The 19,590-nt window shown below is 46.0% G+C and overlaps 1 protein-coding gene and 1 long non-coding RNA gene across 15 annotated transcripts in view; one reads left to right on the forward strand and one right to left on the reverse strand.

Moving 5' to 3' along the window:
- The window catches only part of LINGO2 (leucine rich repeat and Ig domain containing 2), a 2,118,418-nt gene that overhangs the window by 586,143 nt on the left and 1,512,685 nt on the right, over positions 1–19,590 (reverse strand). The gene's annotated exons all lie outside the window — the stretch shown is intronic.
- Positions 1–19,590, forward strand: part of LOC137517742 (uncharacterized) — a 154,698-nt gene that overhangs the window by 6,802 nt on the left and 128,306 nt on the right. The gene's annotated exons all lie outside the window — the stretch shown is intronic.

Consider the following 19,590-nt stretch of genomic DNA (forward strand, 5'->3'; position numbering starts at 1 on the left):
AAAAATCTGGATTTGACGCAAAGCAGCGTTTTAAGGGCAGAAATCACATTGAATGCTAAATGACAGGCCTAAAGTGCTTTCAAACATCTTGCATGTGTATACATCAATCAGGTAGTGTAATTAAGGTACTGCTTCACACTGACACACCAAACTCATCGTGTAACGCACCGCAAACAGCTGTTTGTGTAGTGACGGCCGTGCTTTACTGGTGCGCACCATGGCGAGAGTGCAGGTTTTGGTGGCTTTACAGCCCATATGGTCACCTGGCTGATGTAGCTGAATGACAGAACAGTGACTGTCCAGCTGATCAAATTTGGTCTGACCACAATGAGGCAACGACCTTATTATCGTGGGTGTGCCCCCCGAGACACTCATCTAGGCGCCGGTCATTGCTCCATTGTGATACGCAAGCCCCTTCACCACGGCAAGGTAATGATCACGAAGGGGAATGGGCGCATGTACATGCCTTTTCTTTTGTTGTTGCAGCTGCCCGCAGTGCAGCCAGAAAAATTAGGCAGTCATGTACACGCACCCGAAAAATTATTACAGCGGCCGCTGCTAGCAGCGGCCTAAAAAATTCAGCAATCCGCCTGGAGTCCCGGACCCTGTTGGTGGTGGCGGAGAAGGTAGTCAAGCGGCCTGCAGGCAGACATGCTGTGTGGAGGGACTGGGAGCGACTTAGTCTTCTTGGGGCAGGCCAGGCAGCCAGTCACACGGCGTGCAGGCAGAGATGCTGTATGTGCGGGGACTGACTTAGTCTTGGGGCGGGCAGCAGCCCTCCGGGATCCATGCCTCATTCATTTTGATAAAGGTGAGGTACTTAACACTTTTGTGACTTAGGCGACTTCTCTTCTCTGTGACAATGCCTCCAGCTGCGCTGAAGGTCCTTTCTGAGAGGACGCTTGCGGCAGGGCAGGAGAGAAGTTGGATGGCAAATTGGGACAGCTCTGGCCACAGGTCAAGCCTGCGCACCCAGTAGTTCAAGGGTTCCTCATCGCTGTTCACAGCAGTGTCTACATCCACACTTAAGGCCAGGTAGTCGGCTACCTGCCGTTCCAGGCGTTGGTGGAGGGTGGATCCGGAAGGGCTACGGCGAGGCGTTGGACTAAAGAACGTCCGCATGTCCGACATCACCATGAGATCGCTGGAGCGTCCTGTCTTTGACTGCGTGGACACGGGAGGAGGATTAGTGGCAGTGGTACCTTGCTGGCGTTGTGCCGTCACATCACCCTTAAAGGCATTGTAAAGCATAGTTGACAGCTGGTTCTGCATGTGCTGCATCCTTTCCACCTTCCGGTGAGTTGGTAACAGGTCCGCCACTTTGTGCCTGTACCGAGGGTCTAGTAGTGTGGCCACCCAGTACAGCTCATTCCCCTTGAGGTTTTTTATACGGGGGTCCCTCAACAGGCAGGACAGCATAAAAGACGACATCTGCACAAAGTCGGATCCAGTACCCTCCATCTCCTCTTGCTCTTCCTCAGTGACGTCAGGTAAGTCAACCTCCTCCCCCCAGCCGCGAACAATACCACGGGAAGGTTGAGCAGCACAAGCCCCTTGCGATGCCTGCTGAGGTTGTTCTCCTGCCGCTGTCCCCTCCTCCTCCTCCTCCTCCTCCCCCAAAGAAACACCTTGCTCATCATCCTCTGAGTCTGATTCGTCTTCTGCACACGACTTCTCTTCTTCCTCCTCCTCCCCCCTCTGTGCTGCCGCAGGTGTTGAGGAAACAGCTGGGTCTGATGAAAATTGGTCCCATGCCTGTTCCTGCCGTAACGGTTCCTGGTCACGCTCATTCACAGCTTCATCCGCCACTCTACGCACAGCACGCTCCAAGAAGTAAGCGTAGGGAATTAAGTCGCTGATGGTGCCCTCACTGCGGCTCACCAGGTTGGTCACCTCCTCAAACGGCCGCATGAGCCTGCATGCATTCTCCATCAGTGTCCAGTTGTCGGGCCAGAACATCCCCATCTTCCCAGACTGTTTCATTCTACTGTAGTTGTAGAGGTAGTGGGTCACGGCTTTCTTCTGTTCTAGCAGGCGGGAGAACATGAGCAGGGTCGAGTTCCAGCGAGTCGGGCTATCGCAAATGAGGCGTCTCACCGGCATGTTGTTTTTGCGCTGAATTTCCGCAAAGCGTGCCATGGCTGTGTAAGACCGCCTCAAATGCCCACAGAACTTCCTGGCCTGCTTCAGGACATTCGCTAAGCCAGGGTACTTTGCCACAAATCTTTGAACCACTAGATTCATGACATGTGCCATGCAGGGTATGTGTGTCAGCTTCCCCATATGCAAAGCGGCAAGCAGATTGCTGCCGTTGTCGCACACCACGTTGCCTATCTCCAGGTGGTGCGGGGTCAGCCACTCATCCACCTGTTTCTTAAGAGCAGCCAGGAGAGCTGCTCCAGTGTGACTCTCCGCTTTGAGACAAGCCATGTCTAAGATGGCGTGACACCGTCGTACCTGGCATGCAGCATAGGCCCTGCGGAGCTGGGGCTGTGTAGCTGGAGAGGAGAACTGCCACTCAGCCAAGGAGGAGGAGGACAGCGAAGAGCATGTAGCAGGAGGAGAGGAGGTGGCAGGAGGCCTGCCTGCAAGCCGTGGAGGTGTCACAATTTGGTCCGCTGCGCCCTGCTTGCCATCGTTCACCACCAGGTTCACCCAATGGGCTGTGTAGGTAATGTAGCGGCCCTGCCCGTGCTTGGCAGACCAGGCATCCGTGGTCAGGTGTACCCTTGACCCAACGCTCTTCGCAAGAGATGACACCACTTGCCTCTCAACTTCACGGTGCAGTTGGGGTATGGCCTTTCTCGAAAAATAAGTGCGGCCTGGCATCTTCCACTGCGGTGTTCCGATGGCCACAAATTTACGGAAGGCCTCAGAGTCCACCAGCCGGTATGGTAACAGCTGCCGAGCTAACAGTTCCGCCACGCCAGCTGTCAGACGCCGGGCAAGGGGGTGACTGGCCGAAATTGGCTTCTTCCGCTCAAACATTTCCTTCACGGACACCTGACTGCTGCTGTGGGCAGAGGAGCAGGAACCGCTCAAGGGCAGAGGCGGAGTGGAGGAGGGTGCCTGTGAAGGTGGAAGGGAGAAAGCGGCAGAAGCAGATAATGCACCTGATGGAGGAGGAAGAGGAGAAGGAGGGTGGCTTTGCTTTTGTGTGCTGCTGCTGCTTTTGCTCAGGTGGCCATCCCATTGCTGTTTGTGCCTTTTCTCCAGGTGCCTTCGTAAGGCACTTGTCCCTACGTGAGTGTTGGCCTTTCCACGGCTCAATTTTTGTTGGCAGAGCGAACAGATGGCTTTGCTCCGATCTGAGGCACACACATGAAAAAATTTCCACACCGCTGAGCCACCCTGGGATGTGGGCACTATGGGGACCTCAGCAGCTGATGCTGAAGGGCAAGTTGGCTGGCTGTACATAGGTGGCAATACATGGTGCCGGACACTGCCACCAGCTGTTTCTGACGAAGAGCTGCCCCAGCTTCTTTCAGCAACTTCTCTCCTCCTCCTACTCTCTGACTCCCCCTCTGAACTGTCCCCCTCTTCATCTCCTCTATTGGGTACATACAGAGGATCCCTATCATCGTCATCATCGTAATCATCCTGCCCAGCTTCGCTTGCCTCAGACAAATCCAAACATGCACCAACATCAGTAGGTCCTTCATCCTCCTTACACGTTACATCCATAATGTTGCCGCGTAACTCAGACATATGAGCTGGTGAAAATTCATCTGGCTGTAACAACAATGGCTGTGCATCAGTGATTTCACCACTAAATAATTCTTGCGAAGTGTCAAATGCAGCGGAAGTGGTGCTAGTAGTAGCACTGGTGGCTGAGCAAGATGAGGTGTTCTGTGTCGCTAAATACTCAACCACGTCCTGACAATCTTGGGAGGTGATGGGACGTGCCTTCTTCCGAGCACTGTACTGTGGGCCAGGTCCACACGAAATTACATTTACACGACCTCGCGCAGACCTGCCGGGTGGCCTTCCTCTGGCTCTGCCACTACCTCTTCCTCTACCTGTTTTGTCCATATCGGGTATGCACGGAGTGGTATATCACACTGCGTGCACTCACATAGGTAGGTGGGTTCACTTAACTGCACAGGTATGCACACTGATGCGGTGGGTTCACTGAACAGAACAGGTATACAGTGGCGGGTTCACAGAACAGGTATGCAGTGGCGGGTCCACTGAACAGAACAGGTATGCAGTGGCGGGTTCACTAAACAGAACAGGTATACAGTGGCGGTTCACTAAACAGAACAGGTATGCAGTGGCGGGTCCACTGAACAGAACAGGTATGCAGTGGCGGGTTCACTTAACTGCACAGGTATGCGCACTGATGCGGTGGGTTCACTGAACAGAACAGGTATGCAGTGGCGGGTTCACTAAACAGAACAGGTATACAGTGGCGGTTCACTAAACAGAACAGGTATGCAGTGGCGGGTCCACTGAACAGAACAGGTATGCAGTGGCGGGTTCACTTAACTGCACAGGTATGCGCACTGATGCGGTGGGTTCACTGAACAGAACAGGTATGCAGTGGCGGGTTCACTAAACAGAACAGGTATACAGTGGCGGTTCACTAAACAGAACAGGTATGCAGTGGCGGGTCCACTGAACAGAACAGGTATGCAGTGGCGGGTTCACTTAACTGCACAGGTATGCGCACTGATGCGGTGGGTTCACTGAACAGAACAGGTATGCAGTGGCGGGTTCACTAAACAGAACAGGTATACAGTGGCGGTTCACTAAACAGAACAGGTATGCAGTGGCGGGTCCACTGAACAGAACAGGTATGCAGTGGCGGGTTCACTTAACTGCACAGGTATGCAGTGGCGGGTCCACTGAACAGAACAGGTATGCAGTGGTGGGTTCACTAAACAGAACAGGTATGCAGTGGCGGGTCCACTGAACAGAACAGGTATGCAGTGGCGGGTTCACTAAACAGAACAGGTATACAGTGGCGGTTCACTAAACAGAACAGGTATGCAGTGGCGGGTCCACTGAACAGAACAGGTATGCAGTGGCGGGTTCACTAAACAGAACAGGTATGCAGTGGCGGGTCCACTGAACAGAACAGGTATGCAGTGGTGGGTTCACTAAACAGAACAGGTATGCAGTGGCGGGTCCACTGAACAGAACAGGTATACAGTGGCGGTTCACTAAACAGAACAGGTATGCAGTGGCGGGTCCACTGAACAGAACAGGTATGCAGTGGCGGGTTCACTTAACTGCACAGGTATGCGCACTGATGCGGTGGGTCCACTGAACAGAACAGGTATGCAGTGGCGGGTTCACTAAACAGAACAGGTATACAGTGGCGGTTCACTAAACAGAACAGGTATGCAGTGGCGGGTCCACTGAACAGAACAGGTATGCAGTGGCGGGTTCACTTAACTGCACAGGTATGCGCACTGATGCGGTGGGTTCACTGAACAGAACAGGTATGCAGTGGCGGGTTCACTAAACAGAACAGGTATACAGTGGCGGTTCACTAAACAGAACAGGTATGCAGTGGCGGGTCCACTGAACAGAACAGGTATGCAGTGGCGGGTTCACTTAACTGCACAGGTATGCAGTGGCGGGTCCACTGAACAGAACAGGTATGCAGTGGTGGGTTCACTAAACAGAACAGGTATGCAGTGGCGGGTCCACTGAACAGAACAGGTATGCAGTGGCGGGTTCACTAAACAGAACAGGTATACAGTGGCGGTTCACTAAACAGAACAGGTATGCAGTGGCGGGTCCACTGAACAGAACAGGTATGCAGTGGCGGGTTCACTAAACAGAACAGGTATGCAGTGGCGGGTCCACTGAACAGAACAGGTATGCAGTGGTGGGTTCACTAAACAGAACAGGTATGCAGTGGCGGGTCCACTGAACAGAACAGGTATGCAGTGGCGGGTTCACTAAACAGAACAGGTATACAGTGGCGGTTCACTAAACAGAACAGGTATGCAGTGGCGGGTCCACTGAACAGAACAGGTATGCAGTGGCGGGTTCACTTAACTGCACAGGTATGCGCACTGATGCGATGGGTTCACTGAACAGAACAGGTATGCAGTGGCGGGTTCACTAAACAGAACAGGTATACAGTGGCGGTTCACTAAACAGAACAGGTATGCAGTGGCGGGTCCACTGAACAGAACAGGTATGCAGTGGCGGTTCACTAAACAGAACAGGTATGCAGTGGCGGGTCCACTGAACAGAACAGGTATGCAGTGGTGGGTTCACAGCACAGGTATGCAGTGGTGGGTTCACAGCACAGGTATGCAGTGGTGGGTTCACAGCACAGGTATGCAGTGGTGGGTTCAATGAACAGGTATACAGTGGCGGGTCCACTGAACAGAACAGGTATGCAGTGGTGGGTTCACAGCACAGGTATGCAGTGGTGGGTTCACAGCACAGGTATGCAGTGGTGGGTTCACAGAACAGGTATGCAGCCAGACAGGAACAAGCTAAGCCTAACTAATCTTTCCCTGAGAGACAGTCTGCAGCAACTCGCCCTACTCTGACTAATGCAGGCACACGAGTGGCCGTAATGGCCGCCGCTGCCTGCCTTATATAAGGGGGGGTGGGGCTCCAGGGGCTAGTGTAGCCTAATTGGCTACACTGGGCCTGCTGACTGTGATGTAGAGGGTCAAAGTTGACCCTCCATGTGCATTATGGGGCGAACCGAACTTCCGCAAAGGTTCGCCTGCGGGACGCGAACGCGAACCACTGAAGTTCGCATGGAACCGTTCGCAGGCGAACCGTTCGGCCCAACTCTAATGAGCACATTTTGTATCCTTGCCTTTCAGCAACATTACTAATGCATCCATCTGGGTTAAACCTCAGGCACAATCTGCGTTACTACAAGTACAGTCTCCCCAGAGACAGCTGAAGAGAACCTATGTATGAGATCATTTTGTAAAGCTATTATCTTATCTGTGTTTCGTGATACATTCATACATGTGTACTTCTAGTTCTGCCCTATAATGAGAACAGGAAATAATATTCTTATGCATTAAAGTTTCAACCTTACCCACAATTCTCCTAGGACAGCCTTGCACAGAGGTTCACTCTAATGAATCACTAAAGCGTATCTACTAAATTCTAAATGACGACAAATTATGGTTTGAACTCGGCCAGTATGTTTTATTCTCTAAGTCTGAAGTATTATAGTCTTCGTGTGAAAAAATGAAACCCAAATCAATCCAAAACAATCAATGGTGGTTCTGATGTTAAAGTGAAATCTCACAGTTCTTAACAACAAATGCCCCTCTTTGTTGATAACTCTAGGTATGGATGAAGTACTGCATTGTGAAGGAGAGTTATTTGTTATTTAAGCTAAGTACCCACTGGCAGATCACTGCCAGATGGATTGGGAATCCCTGCCGACGAACAATCATTCCCTGATCCATCTGTCCAAATCGGCAAGCATTGTTTGTGGCGTCAGAAATAAATGATCGTTTACATGATCACAGCAAAAACTCGCAAAAGTCAATGAAGATACTAAAAGAACAATTGCCGCGAGTGGCGTGCGTCTTGAAACAAAAACAAAAAATCGTTCATTTTGCAAAATCGCTTAGTGGGTATGGCCCTTTGCTGAGGTTTCACTGTAGGCAGAGAAGTTTCGATTTTATGGATTTAAGCTGCCTGGACTATGCACCCCGTGAGGGCCATGACAGTAAAGTCATCTTAGTCAAACAATGCCCTGCGTCATTGCGTCATATTACATGCTGTTGGAAGGAGGGTCACTGGCAAATGTGGTCACACCCCCACCTATAGAGTTTGGCTGTCAAAGCTACCTATATTCCCATAAAAATAAAAAATATAAGAGGCCATGTGAGAATGGCCAGATGTTTGCAAAAGGAACACAGACTATGGCAGTGCTACATAACGGATAGGTGCTAATGGAAGAGGAGAAAAAACTATGTATCTATGCATGGAGCAATGGTACATGGAAGTGCTGCATGTAGAGGTACTATATGTGATAGCCAGGGGACTGTACATTTAAAGGGGGAAGCAAAAGATGGTTAGCTTAGGAGGAATAAATACATCCACCCAGAAGATTAGTGCCTACCTGTTCCATTTCTCCTCCCAGGAGGTAATGAGAAAGGTGATAGGGTGACAAAGTGCCTTCTTTTTTTTTATTATAATTATTATTTTTACCTTTGGAACATTATTTATTTGGTGTCAAAGGAGAGGATGGATTGAAGGGGTGCATTAGGTTGCCTGCGCACATTAATAAAGATGACTACATTTACATATTGGTAGCAATAATTTGCAGTTAACACACGCACACACATATATACTGGGGCAAATAGCACTATAACTTAACTATCTGGAACTCAAAACAGTGTTCCCTTCAAAACCCCCCTCCCCCTCCCCGTGTTTGAGTCAGGATTGGCAGGTTTGCTGCATCACAAGTGTGCTGACTGCCCGTATTCACTGGCAGACCTGGCAGTCACCTCACCTTTCCCCCTTTCTTCTGCCAAGCCTTCCCACACTCACCATCTTGGAGCTGTGTGGACATCACCATTGCTAGAGCATAGAGAGGGAGCAGCTTTTTATGCTCCCTTGTCGGTGACCAGCCCGAATTGGTGCATGTAGCATAAGAGGAGGGCTGATGTACAAAAGGACAGAGTAGAAAATCTTTTCCAATTATTTAGCTTTAATTCTTACATTTTTAAAAAATAGCTCCTGTGAATGAACCCCACCTCAGGGCTATATACGTTTTCTCAGCCAACCTGGGGGCTGGCATTGTTGCATAAACCAGCAGATGAAAAAAGTCCAAATCATGTCCTGAATTCAATAATTAATATATGTCCAGATTTCATATTTGCATTATTGACAATTATTGTAAGCCTACTACTTGTTTTTTTTCCAATAAGATATGTATTAACAGTAATAGTACATGGACTGGAAAACAACTCTAGTTGGCCAGGTGCATGTGCCTAGATATCTAAAGATAAGATGTTTCTCTCCTTCTTTAAGTCAGTATATTTTGCATTTAAAATGCTCTTTCCAGTTTGCTGCTTGATTTGCTAGAGAACAAAAGGTGAGGAGCCACCAGAGAACACTCTGCCAAATGCACTTCAAAAGCTGCTGGAGAGAAAAAGATTCTGTTTGCGGTCTGCATGAAGTATAAACACGCTGGCCACATGCTGTACAGTGTAATGAAACCGGGTGCCTATACATAGGCAGATTACCAGACTAACAGGGCTGTGCTACACATAATCCTGGACAAGCATCCCATGCCTCATCTACAAAGCAGTATGAAATTGAATGGCAGCCTTTCAGTGTTCAGGATCACCCTGCATCTACTTCCCATTTTCACTGATTAAAGGATAAGTAAAAGTATACCATAAATATGGCAACAACCTAAATCACCTTGTGAAGTGATCCATAGTGCAACTACTGTATAAGTCATTACTGATTTTTCCCCTAAAGACACCTGATATTCGCTGTCAACTGTGTATGGTGATTGCTCTCCTGTAATCAGTATACACATACATACTGGCAGTGCTTTGCCTGCTGCCTTCTTCGCTGAAAGCTTTGTCATTCCTCCTCTCACTGCTCCCCACATTATGTTACATATCAGGTCACAGGTTACCGTTATGTGAGTAATACAGTTACACACAGTAAAGGGTAGCACAGACAATACTATAATCTGCAAGGAAAAGAAGGCAAAAGTGCTCCTTTTGTGTATTAGTAGATAGGGAGTTTCTCACCCATATATAAAGAGGCGCTCACCCTATTTCAATACTGAAAGCATCAATACTGACTGCTCAGGGGAATCAAGCTTTGATGGACAATCCACTATGATATGGTTTTGGATGTTAGGATTGTCATTCCTAAGTCAGTAAGGACGTTCTGTTCACCCTGGACTCCAAATGGAAGCTGAGAACCTGCTCACCAAGGCAGAGCTTTGGACCACAGCGCCAATGGAAAGTTTCAATGATTTATTATCAAAAATAAAAAAATCATGCTAGACCTGATGCGTTTCCATATCTGACCTCGCTTCTTCAGAGGATATGTTGATATGGCCACACATGACATATCAATAGTGGTAGGGGTGATGCTGCACCCTATGGGAAAAGACACAGGAGACAAAAACGGGAGCCCAGTAGTGCAATATGTATGATACCACAGTATGAAGAGATGAATAAAAAAGCACTACTCACAAAGGAGGGTTGCTGGGGGCAACCAACCACAGGAAGCAGGTGGAGACAATAAACCCGACTCCACTCGGGGTGGTCCTAGCCAGGACCGGACGGCTGGTCGCTCTCTTAATGAAAAAAGGTTGAGACAACCACTGTGGGACCCCACTAGTGGTGTGACACCACCCCTTGAACAGGGTCTGTTCAGGGTATACTTAGCACAATAGAGGAAAGAGGCGCCCTGGGATATTAAAAGCGTTTAAAAACAGCTAAAAACAATCAATGTTATGAGGTGGCTTACCTCAATGACGAAATCTCTGTAAGTATTACAAAAGATTTTTATTAGCACAAGCGGCATCGCATTTTACGGGTCACAGCCCGCTTCATCAGGCCAATTGCAGTGCCAAATGAAAAAATTCCTTCCGCATAGGGCTCCCTATGCGGAAGGAATTTTTTCATTTGGCACTGCAATTGGCCTGATGAAGCGGGCTGTGACCCGTGAAACGCGTTGCCGCTTGTGCTAATAAAAATCTTTTGCAATACTTACAGAGATTTCATCATTGAGGTAAGCCACCTCATAACATCGATTGTTTTTAGCTGTTTTTAAACGCTTTTAATATCCCAGGGCGCCTCTTTCCTCTATTGTACACATGACATATGGTCTCTACATGAAATTGCAAACTACAGGAAGAATAAATCTCCCCCCTCACTACATAACCTGCAGCTTGCAGGTTTGACACTACCAACAAAAGCCAAACACAACAAGTCAATTTCCATCTCTGAAACAGGCAAACTGAACACTCTTCCTGCCAGCCAACGTCTCCACCCCCTGCGGTGCCTCAGTATGTACACAACACAGCAGACCAGACACAACCTATTGACCTGTCCCCAGATGTGCATGCTCTAACAATATGCCAATCAGATGTAAATAGACTCTTTAAAAGACCAAACACCAAGAAAGCAATGGGGCCAGACGCTATCTCTGCGAAATGCTTGAATCTCTGTGCCGACCAATTAGCTCCTGTATTCACAGACATATTCAAAGCATCTCTAGAACTCTCAATTGTTCCCGCCTGCTTTAAAAGCTCAACTATTGTACCAATTCCAAAAAAAAACAAAACCTATATGCTTAAATGATTACAGGCCTGTTGCCCTGACATCATTGGTCATGAAAACATTTGAAAAACTGATAATGACTTATCTGAAATCCATCACAGATCCCCTGCTGGACTCTCTGCAATTTGCCTACAGGCCTAATAGATCCGCAGATGATGCCTTGAACATGTGTATGCATTATGTACTACAGCATCTAGACACCTCAGGAACCTACACCAGGATTTTATTTATAGATTACAGCTCTGCATTTAATACCATAATGCCATCTCTGCTACACAGCAAGCTCTCCCAGCTACACATACCTGAATCCATCTGCAAATGGATAACCGACTTCTTAACCGACAGAAGACAGCGTGTTAGACTTGGTAAACACACATCAAGCTCTCTGACAGTCAGTACTGGTGCACCCCAGGGCTGTGTGCTTTCCCCACTGCTGTACTCACTTTACACCAATGACTGCATCTCCACAGATCCATCTGTTAAGGTTCTGAAGTTTGCAGATGACACAACAGTAGTTGGTCTCATACAAAATGGGGATGAGTCTGCATACAGGCATGTGGTGGGACAGCTTTCCTCCTGGTGCAGCAGCAACAACTTGGAACTAAATGCTCTCAAAACTATGGAGATGATAATAGACTTTAGGAGATCTCCCCCCCAGTACCTCCCCTTAACCATAAATGGATCCACAATAACCCACGTAGAGTCATTCAAGTTTCTTGGGTCCATGATCTCAAACGACTTAAAATGGGACAACAACACTGCCACTATTGTCAAGAAAGTGCAACAGAGAATGTACCATCTACGGCAGCTGAAAAAGTTTGGCCTACCTCAAAATCTAATGGTGCAGTTCTACACTGCAATCATCGAATCCACCATAACATCATCTATGACTGTATGGTTCGGCTCCTGCTCAGCATTAGAAAAGGGGAGGCTGCAGCGCATCATCCGATCAGTGGAAAGGATAATTGGCTGTAGCTTACCTTCCCTGCAGAATCTTTACGCTAGCAGGTGCAGAAAGAGAGCAACCAAAACTGCCTCTGACCCCTCTCACCCAGCTCACTCCATCTTCCAGCGCATGCCTTCAGGAGTAAGATTCCGGTCAATCGCTACCAAAGCCTCCAGACACAGGAACAGCTTTTTTCCTCAAGCGGTAGCCATACTTAATGCTGAACCACATTAGAGCTGCTAGGACTTGATAGTAATCAGCACAGAACTGTAAATGAACAATTCTCACATTGCTTACTGCCACTATACTTATAATGTCCTTAACTTGTAATATTCACACTGTCTGTCCTTGTATTGTTTTGTTTGTGCTTGTTAAGCAACTGCCAAGACAAATTCCTTGTAGGTGCAAATTTACTTGGCGAAAATAAATTGATTCTGATTCTGATATTACAAATAATCCATCAACAAAACCACAATCTTTTTATGATCACTTTTTTCCTTTATAATAACACTAGACTTTAGGCCTGTGAAATTAACAGGTGGTAGAAGACAGCGTGCGTGCCATCTGGTGCCCAAACAGCCATACTGCGCATGAGCGTCTGCATTTTCAATTAAATTATTCAGCTAATTTAATACTATTTTAACAAGTAGTTAGAGGAATTCTCTGAGTACACCTTTTAACCTGCTGCTTGAATGAACCCTTAATTCCGTTCTATAGTTTGGGTGCTAGATACTGGACCTTTAAATGCATTTTTATCATTGTGTGTGTGCAAGGCCTGGTAAAAATGAAACCTTTTGTCACTGTGGATTATGGGTACCAACACAGCATAGATAACATTTTGCAGTATACCTATGAACACAATAACACCAAGGTTTTCTCCAGGCACGCATAATAGATCGCCCTTTACCTAACAACCTGACTGACAAATAGCTTGTTAGCTGTGGGGCTAAGTAACACGGCCACCACAACTAGGTGAATGATGGCGCCTGTATATTGTCAAGGCAAAATTGGATTTAAACCTAACGAATATATCTTAATGGGTGGATAGAAGTCTCTTTAAAGCAATAGCCTACAGCAAAAATGACTAAAGTTCTAGTGTGTTAATGAGCACTTAAATTGCACAGCCCCTGTACTCGAGGGAAATAAGAAAGTAAAGACAGAGGAAGGAATTGAGTGACCTCTTTTTTATAGATAGACAGAGGGAACTTAGTCCCTGTGCCTTGGCAGTGATGTTAATAAATGACTGATGTACTGAAGAGAACAATCAATTGTTACGTGCAGGCTTGTTGCTTCTGAATTTGATTCAGACGTCTGCTTTTGTGCTCTTCCCAAAAGCTTCTAATTGGTAATGTATTTATCCCTTCATTTACTGTAAGCAAATACAGTAATGTTAAAAAAAAGTCATTAGAACTGTGCAGTAAATGGTGCATGAAGACCATTAGTTCACAAGCTGAAATAGCACATGCTTGATATGATGACAGAGCTGGATGGTATCTGCTGGGTGCGAATAGGAAATCGTACTATCTACTGCAAGTGTGAATAACTCAGCTTATTTTGTTTTGCAGAACCCGTTATTTCATTTTTGAACAAGCGAGCAATTTTGCTTATGGACAAAATCATGAAACAGTATTTGTCACAGTAATACGAAAGTTCCTTATTTTAATATAAAACAAAGGTTATCTATACTAAACATTAACTTAAACAAGGCTTAAAATTAGAACCTGCAATGTAAATCTCTATTATTACTGCAAAGATTGGCAGGTGATAGGGTTAATGTCCCATCATTTAGTAATGACAGAAACTCTGCCCCCTTTGGCAAAGCCGACATGGTATTTTTTTTCCTCAAAGTCTTCCCGAAGCTCTGTGACTAACCCCACCTGATTGTCATTGCCTGCCCGCAACTTAGCAGCCATGGTTTAATTGGCGGTTGCCAAGCTGGGGGTGGCATGTCGGCAGGCAGGAGGAAGTGACCACAGAGCTTCAGGAAACATGGCCGTGTTACAGATGGAGGGGTGGAGTTGCTGTCATTAATGAATAAAGGGCGAGTGATTAGCTCTACCATACACCGATCCTTGCAGCAATAATAAAGAGCCTTACACTGATTCTGGCAATGCTGATTTGATTACATTACGCGATTTTGGCAGTTCCCATTCTTTCGCATAGTAAACCATCACCAACATAGACTAGTGACAGAAAGCTAATTGGGGCCATAAATGTATGCTGTTGATGCCAAATTCAAACCCTGCCACCTGTGTAACCCAGCAAAAATCAAGATTCATCGGTCCATGCTTTGTTTTTTTCAGTCTATAACTGTCCAGATGGAGAGCAAGTTCCACTTCCAAATGCAACAGAAAGGGATCAAAAGACCAAAACATGCTGAAGGAACATGTTTCTATGGAAATGAATGAAATTGAAATGAATGGGGGGAAACCATGTTGGGCAGGCCGCAGTGATCATGTTACACAGCTTCAAGGGCAGTATAGGAATGATGCGAATTCTTAAAATCACAAGTTTTGTTTGGTCTTTTAGAGCTATACACACTGGAATCATTAAGGCTATTTTTCAGACTCCCAACAGCAATTGTCTGTATGTCAACATTTTCTTTAAATACCTCCTTTGTACACAGCAGCAGCAGTACTCAAAACACTATTTAAAGAAATATTAGTCAAATCAAAGGGTTTTTCTGTTGCAATAAAATGGACTGCATGAGCACAATAGAATGGCTCCAATGTGACATGGCTGCCCTTATATACCTTGGGTGGGGCACACCGAATGGGTGAGCAATTCATCCAGTAGGATGGCTGCCACCAGGGCCGGCGCTACCATAGAGGCAAAGGGGGCAACCGCCCCAGGGCCCCATCTTAACTGTTGCTCTCCGAGGCCCATTCAGAGTCTTTGGCAGAGCAGCGTATCACCTGTGCTGGTGTGCAGGTGAGTAACTACACTGCCAAATACTCTGAAGGGGCCCCAGGGAGTACAGCTAAGTTGGGAGGTGATTGGGCGGGAGGGCCCACAGCTGGCTCACGGGCCCAGGAGGGAAATTTGGCTGCAACAAAGGGCCCCTAATGCTGCTTTTTGGCCAATGGGTGTCTGTTGGGGGGCCCCAAGGCTGATTTTGCCCTGGGGCCTTATTGTTACTAGAACCAGCCCTGGCTGCCACCATTAATAAGGTTTACACAGTCCTTGGCTTGACATTGTGGTGTATTTGTCATCCTCTGCCTGCTGGGCCTGGCTATTAATTGGTAGGCATAAGGGTATTACCCACCAAGCGTCTTGATTTTTCCTCATGTATCACTGTTTTTCTTTTCTGACCAAACAGAATATTTGTGAAGAAATTTGTACTTTAAGCAAAATCCTAAAACCAGCAATGCTGACAGGAATTAAAACTGAAAAGCTTGACTTGTTCATTTGGCGATAAGCTTCTTCTCAGACAGATGCAAAGAATTGATGTGGTAAATGATCTACCTTATACTAACAATTTACCACTTGGCACAGTGCTCCTCTTCTTGATATGAAATCTCAGCACATATTGGGCTTGATTCATTAACCGGCACTAAGTGTTAGCGCCGGAGTAAAAAAGAGTTTTCCGGCGCTAAGCCGGTTAGTGTGCCTTATCTGAGGTTAGTGTGCATTATCTGAGTTAGTGTGCCTTATCTGAGTTAGTGTGCCTTTTCTGAACTTAGTGCCCCTTAAGTAGCTTTGTGCACACTAAATAGCTTTGTGCACACTAAAAGATGGACAAAGCTACATCGCACACTGCAGATAAGGCACACTAACCTCAGATAAGGCACACTAACTCAGATAAGGCACACTAACCTCAGATAAGGCACACTAACTCAGATAAGGCACACTAACCTCAGATAAGGTTAGCGCTGTAGTTTGTGCCCACTAAGTGATAAGGCTTAGCGTCGGTTAGTGAATCAAGCCCATTGTATTTAATGTTCCTCCTCCCATTGTTGCCCACTGCAGTACAAAGCTATGGAGTTTTACTCTTGTGCCATACATACCTCCACCCCCATCCCCACCCCTCCCTCATACCTGGCTCAATGCCTACCCCCCACCCCCTTTTTTTTCTCTCCCCAACATGTCTGTGCTCTGCCCCACTAAATTCACATAGTCTTTCCTTTACATTACTACTAAATTGTGAAGATGATCAGGAGACTTCATTTTTAATAGATTGTCCTACAATTTGATTTTGTTATATCAAATCTAATGTCTAATTTTAGTAAAGTATGTAGTCTTTGAAAACAACTGCAGAGTTGTGGTAGCAGACAGGGTAGGCTGCTCTTCAGTGATGATTAGTAGCTAAGCTTTGTTGATGTGCTCATCACTATCAGAAGAAGGCAGAGGTATAGTCAGCACAAAGAGGATGGGAGTGCCAAACAGTAGGTTAATAGTTATATTATGTGCAAAAATGAAGTTCATATCAGTACAGTTTAAACACCAAAAGCTACCAAGCAGGTGGGTGGCTGAAAAGACAGCACTGAACACCTAAAAGCTGTTTCGTGTGCAGGCTATGGGCTAGATTGACAAAAGCTAAGTGTTAGCACGCCTGTGAAAAGGCCCTTAGCACGCCTAAAGATCAGAACTTTACTGTGGCCTCTCTGTCAGCTTTAACCAGCCCAGGCAAATTTCCTCTGACTGCCACCTGTTGGATGTTTTTGTTTATACTCAACATTCTAAGTAAAGTCAGAAGACCAGAACAGACTACCGAATTTCCCTTGATGGTTGATGTGAAAGTTAACTGAAGCTTCTGACCTGTATTATATGCAGTAATAAAGCATGCTGGATTTCACCAGCCAGAAAATTCAATAACCTCACATTTATGCAATCCCTACTGGGGTTAATGAATAATGTATAAGTAAATTATGCCAAGAAACATTATGATAAACAATTTCATAGAAAATAGCACATAAGAAAAAAACACTTTCTGATACAGGTTTAGCAACTGACCTATAGAAGTAGTAAAATACCATAGAATTTTATGAAAAGTGAAAATAACATGGAAGATACAGAGCGCCCACTATGCAATGCCACAACTTGCATATCGGCATGTGCCGGGGCCCAATAGAATCCTTTCTATTCTATTGGGCGCCTCTGAGCGCCAAAACTAAGCTTCCTTGCTGCTAATCACGGCTTTACGGCAGCCGGATTGCCTGAATTTAAATCCAGACACCTAAATTTACTTTCTTTGCTGTAAGTCGTGGCTCTGCGGCAGAGAGAAGGTTGACGTTTAGGCAAGGGAGGGGTTAGGTGCCACCAGGGGAGCTAAGGTTAGGCACCACCAGGGGGGCTAGGATTAGGAATTGGTAAAGGCAGGCTTGTGTGTGAAAGTAAGGTTAGGTTTAGCCATAGTAAAATATCGGTAAACATTACCGATATTTTACTAACGGAATCCAGTAGTAGACTATCTCTAATTAAAGTGATATTTTACTAGTGGCAATCCCCTGTGTCCTTTCTTCCTGGTGCCTTTCTTTATGTATGTGTATGTACCTCAAATTCCTGCAAGAGAACAAAAAGTACAGTATTATTCAAAGGACAGGCAAAGTTCCCTCAATAATTCAACTGTTTGATGCATATATTATTATACCCCTAACAGTTATAATTATTTAGTGCTTGAAGCACAACGTAATAAAAAGGGGAACATTAGAAATAAGCTGATGACAGCTCCAAGTTTAAACAGTGTCCCGACACGTTCAGATGGACCATCGGTACCATTAAAAAGAGCTGTGGGCAGCCATGATTGGCAGGTCTGGGGCAGCGCCCCTGCCTGATTCGTAGATGCTTTCCCAAGCTGTGCAAGCTGGAAGGATACCGCACCTCCTGGTAACCTGTGGTGTATCAGAGGCATGCAGCATATGTATATGTACGGTATGTAGAAGGGGAACAGGGCACCAAGTGTACTGTATAGGGGAATGGGGACAGAACACCGGAGGGGACAGGTGGGCGGAGGACAGGGGTACAGGGGGGTGGAGGATGGGAACAACGCCACTCCAAAAATGTAGTATTCAGACCATAAGACGCACCAACTTTATACCTCAATTTTGGGGGAGAACAATTACGTCTTATAATCTGAAAAATACAGTAATAGAATGCAGTAAATTATTCAGGATACCCACTTTTACAGTGAATTTCCTGGTTTCAGCATCAGAAACACTTCCTATATCTTCCTATATTTGTATATTGAATTATTCAATGTAGCCTTGCCCTTCCAGCAGGGCCGTCGCTACCATTAAGGCAAAGGAGGCAGCTGCCCCAGGGCCCCAGAGCTTGTAGGGGCCCCCAGTGGCTACAAGAGGAAAAAAATTTTTCAAATCGGCCTTATAGTTTTTGAGAAAATCGATTTTAAAGTTTCAAAGGAAAAAAATACACATTTAAAAACCTGCCGACTTTAATGATTAATAGCAAATCCACCTTAAATGCTAGAAACCCTACATTTGCAGGATATGTTAAGGAGATCATTGGGAATAAGAGAAAAAACAATTTTTCAAAAAGACCTTATAGTTTAGGAAAAAAGTATACTTTTAAATGCGTTAAATGTCACTTTTAGTACTTAACGGTAGTGTAATTTTACATGTATCAAAAGAAAGAGCAATACATTTCCTGATGGGGTTTCCAGGGGGTCCATAAGCAGCCGCAGCGCTTTGGCCAGGGATCGCTATACAGCCGCAATATGGCTGTATGAAGATCCCTGGCATTTTTTTCCTATTTTCCCAAATTTTTTTTATGTTTAGAGTGTGGGAATTTTTTTTTTTTTAAATTGTGGGGTCCCACCTCCTGAAACTTTTTAACCCCTTGTCCCCCATGCAGGCTGGGGTAGCCAGAATGTGGAGCTCCAACCGATTGGGGCTTCAAACCCTGACTATACCAGCTGCAAAAAAAGGTCCCTTAATGTCGATTTTTGCTCCGGTGTATCTGTTGGGGGGGCCCCCCAGGTTTATTTTGCCCTGGGGCCCCATTGTTGCTTAAACCGGCCCTGCCTTCCAGTGATGGCTGACAGTTTATATGAAATCCCCCCACCCCATCCCACAACCATTCTGGGAGACCACGTATATTTTCTACTTGCGTTCAAGCTCGTTAAGCAAACATTCCACAGGGATCACCTGTGATAAATTTCAGTATGTAAATCAGAGGAGAGATTTTACAATGGGAAAATGCTTCAATTGCATGCTGTGACAGGGTTTCTAGTGGACAGATTGGCCGATAGGAGGAGCACTTTTTTGATGAGCAAAAGAAGTGAAGTGGAGAAAAGTGGCAAAGTTCAAGATAGGCTGGAGTCATGGAGTTGGTTTAATTGCATATCACAAATAGGGTGTTTTAAAAAGATTTGATAAATTTAAATAATCATCCAGAAAGAAAATTATATTATACAAATCAATA

Source organism: Hyperolius riggenbachi, chromosome 1 (assembly GCF_040937935.1).
Source record: "Hyperolius riggenbachi isolate aHypRig1 chromosome 1, aHypRig1.pri, whole genome shotgun sequence".
Classification (NCBI taxonomy): Eukaryota; Metazoa; Chordata; class Amphibia; order Anura; family Hyperoliidae; genus Hyperolius; species Hyperolius riggenbachi.